This window comes from Sinocyclocheilus grahami, unplaced genomic scaffold, assembly GCF_001515645.1.
Source record: "Sinocyclocheilus grahami isolate Dianchi unplaced genomic scaffold, SAMN03320097.WGS_v1.1 scaffold888.1, whole genome shotgun sequence".
Lineage (NCBI taxonomy): Eukaryota > Metazoa > Chordata > Actinopteri > Cypriniformes > Cyprinidae > Sinocyclocheilus > Sinocyclocheilus grahami.
In genome coordinates this window covers 654,552-658,887 of record NW_015506067.1, presented here as the reverse complement: position 1 = coordinate 658,887, position 4,336 = coordinate 654,552, and positions in this window count along the sequence as shown.

The following is a 4,336-nucleotide window of genomic DNA, read 5'->3' as shown; positions in this document are numbered from 1 at the left end:
GAAATGACAAACAACAGGCGTTACTCTACACTGCCCAAAACTCGCGGTTGAATCGTCAGTGGCAAATCCTTTAAATATGAAAACGTACTTACAGTCTGTGAGTCAGAACAGCAGGCATTGTAGTCTACTCTCCCAGGATCAGGAAACAATCCTCCATAAAATGTGCTGCACGCATCTGAATATTTGGGTTGAACTGTTCTGGAACAGTGTTGTAAATACAACTTAACCACTGATTTCTAGTTGTGTCCTCTTTTGGAAGGCCAAACAAAGTAGTTTTGCTTTCACAACGAAACACACATCGTCTCCACGACATGGCGGTTGCAGCAACAACAATACTACAGCGAGAATCAAAGTTAAGCCTTCTTTCTTTGGGTGAACATTTGGGCGGCGTTATGCAAATCTTCCCACATCGTGACGTAGGTATGTGGGGGCGTGTTAGAACGAGGCGTTTTAGGAGGGTGTGGACAAGTCTTAACTTTTATAAAGAATATCTCTTTGGGTTTGAGACTTTAGTCTTTGCCACTTTAGGCATCTCATCTATGCACGAACAGCTTGTAACACTCCAAAGAGAAAGGAAAATGTGAAATCGCATCATATGACCCCTTTAAAATAAATTATATTATTAATATTATTAAATTATTATATATAAATTATATTACTGCAAAATTATAGTTAACTAAAACTACATTTACATCTAGTCATTTAGCAGATGCTTTTATCCAAAGCGATTTACAAATGAGGACAATGGAGGCAATCAAAATCAACAAAAGCAATGATATACTACAAGTGCTATAACAAGTCTCAGTTTGCTTAACGCAGTACACATAGCAAGGTTTTTTTTAATTCTATAATAAATAAAAAGAAAACATTTATAATAGAAAAAGAATAGAGCAAGCTAGTGTTAGAGGCCTTTTTTGCTTTTGTTAATTGTATAATAAATAAAAAGAAAACAGAATACAAAAAGATTAGAGAAGCAAGTGTTAGTTTTATTTTTTTTAAAGAATAGAATTAGAATAGAGAGTGCTAGAGGTAGAGGGTCAAATAAGGATGGAAGAGATGTGTTTTTAGTCGTTTCTTGAAGATGGTTAAGGACTCAGCTGCTCGGATTGATTTGGGCAGGTCATTCCACCAGGAGGGAACAGTTAATGAAAAAGTCTGTGAAAGTGATTTTGTGCTTCTTTGGGATGGCACAATAAAGCGAAGTTCACTTGCAGAACGCAAGCTTCTAGAGGGCACATAACTCTGAAGTAATGAATTTAGGTAAAGGAATGCAGAGCCAGTAGTGGTTTTGTAGGCAAACATTAATGCCCTGTTTTGTTTTTGAGAGCAGCTACTGGTAGCCAGTGCAAATTGATAAACAGAGGTGTGACGTGCATTCTTTTCAGCTCATTAAAAATTAATCTTGCAGCGGCATTTTGGATTAATTGTAGAGGTTTGATAGAAGTGTCTGGAAGACCTGCCAAGAGAGCATTGCAATAGTCCAGCCTGGATAGAACAAGAGCTTGAACAAGGAGTTGTGAAGCATGTTCTGAAAGAAAGGGCCTGATCTTCTTGATGTTGGATAAAGCAAATCTGCAGGACCACAGTTAAACTAAAACCATAAAACAAATAATGTAAAACTTATTTTATTTCAACTAGTTGCTGGGAAAGTCCATTTAGTTTAACTAAACCAAAAATTTTACATTTAGTTAAAAACATAAATATTAATTAAAATTATATTAATAAAACGTATTAAAAATAAATAATAATAAAAATGTTTTTAAAAAAACACTACCATATTACTAAACCTTACTAAAACCCTAAAATGAAAATATAAAATATAAAATAAACAATTTGAACTGTTAATAAAAACTAGTTAATTATTCTAAAATAAAACTGCAGCAAATTAGCATATTAAAATGATTTCTGAAGGATCACGTGACACTGAAGACTGGGGTAATGATGCTGAAAATTCAGCTTAGATCACAGCAATAAATTACATTTCAACTTATATTAAGACAATGGAGGCAATCAAAATCAACAAAAGCAATGATATACTACAAGTGCTATAACAAGTCTCAGTTTGCTTAACGCAGTACACATAGCAAGGTTTTTTTTAATTCTATAATAAATAAAAAGAAAACAGAATACAAAAAGATTAGAGAAGCAAGTGTTAGTTTTATTTTTTTTAAAGAATAGAATTAGAATAGAGAGTGCTAGAGGTAGAGGGTCAAATAAAGATGGAAGAGATGTGTTTTTAGTCGATTCTTGAAGATGGCTTAGGACTCAGCTGCTCGGCTCAACTGAGTTGGGCAGGTCATTCCACCAGGAGGGAACAGTTAATTTAAAAGTCCGTGAAAGTGATTTTGTGCTTCTTTGGGATGGCACAATAAAGCGCCATTCACTTGCAGAATACAAGCTTCTATTTCATTTCACAAACAATTTACAGAGATCACAGCAATAAATTACATTTCAACTTATATTAAAATAGAAATCAGTTATTTGAAATTGTAATATTTCACAACTACTATTTTTACTATAAACTCCCTGTAAGTTCCTTCAAGAAACCGCGTGTGGTGCTCTTGAGTGTGTTTACAGTTTTCAGCGGGATTTTGCCTACAAAACTGGGACAAATGACTAACGATGTTGCTTTGTGTCTGTTAAAAAATAATTTAACTCAAAACAAATCTAGGTTTGTGTTTCTAGCGATGTAGGCTAGTTTCAATAAAACGAGAACCCCAGGTTCATTGTAGTGGGGTTCTTTATGGGAGGTCCAGGACCGTCCCTCAGTTCCAGCCCTGGTTTCTTGTGAAGCTCTAGAGAGGTGGATCTTGTTTTAGTTCAGCCCGAGGCTCTTTTTAACTAAAGCATTAGTAGCCTAAATAACCACTGTGGGACTCATTCACCGACCTGTCTGTCATGCAGACGTGAGAGAAAGCTGCGTGTCTCAAACAGGTCGCATTCAGGCACGAAAATCAGTTTTATCTTGCAGTGCAGTGATGCAACTCAGCAGGTGTGTTTTAAAGGGGTCATATGATGCGATTTCAAGTTTTCCCTTCTCTTTGGAGTGTTACAAGCTGATTGTGCATAGATAAGATCCCTGAAGTTGCAAAGACTAAAGTCTCAAAACCAAAGAGATATTCTTTATCAAAGTTAAGACTCTGCCACGCCCCCCTAAAACGGCTCGTTCTAACACGCCCCCACATATCTACCTCACTATGTGGAAATATTAGCATAATGCCGCCCAAATGTGCACGCAAAGAAAGAAGGCGTATAGGGGGCGATTTCGGACACAGCCGAAGCGTTTGAGAGAGGCGGGGCATATAGGACCTACAATAATGTACAGTATTTGAAAAATAATGTGTTTTTTGAACATTAAAGCATGTCAACATATTCTGTTACACCAAATACACAAAATCATGATCTTTAGAAAAGCATCATATGACCCCTTTAAGATCCTAACGGTAACGAGTTTTCTTGCTCTTTTGAGGTGAAAGACCTCGTGGTTTGTGGCACACTGCAACTTTCAGGACTCGGATTAAATCCAGACCCAGATTTACTGAAGATAAACTACGAAATGTGTTGTGAACTGTCAACTTTAAAAATCAACATGCTAACCTCAAACCAGTCGAGTCTTGTTTCTCAAAGTAGCTGTTTATTCTGACTGAATATGAGTTTTGCAAGCAACATGTGTGCCTGTAATTACAGCAGATGTCTAACAAGTGGCTGGTGTTTTCTAGTTCTCTCTTGAAAATGTCTCTTCTGTCGTGACATCATCTGCGCTGCGGTTCTTCTTTGCCGCATGATGTCATCCAGCAGAACTCCAGCCACCAATCACAGCCCGCCATTACCTGACCGCACACGACATCATCACCTCACAGCAGCCACAAGCACTTCCTCTCAGAAGAGACACTGTTATTTTAGTATCCCTGGCTGTTGGTTTAGTTTTGTTATTTTATTTTAGGTCTATGAAGCATGTCTGTAATTTTTTATTATTATTTTAGTACTTAGTTAAACTAAATGAAAATTAGAAATAGCTGAAATAAAAAAAGATATAGTTTTTAAATATTTTATTAACAAAAAATGTTTTCTAATGGTTTTATGTTTAAACACACAAAAAGCTACATTCGTCTTACATGTGAAAATTGTATTTCTTGTTTTTATTCTTTGATTTTGGGGTGAAACCGTTTAGACAAAGTTAAGTCTCAGATTAAAAAGTTAAGTCTTCTGATTAACCTGAAGCTTGTGTCCAGGTAGAAAGTGCTGGATAAGTCCCAGAACACTAGTCCAGGATGATGGCAAAATGTGCTGCTGAAAGGCGCATTGTTGCGTTACTGAGACCTGCGACAAAACAAGA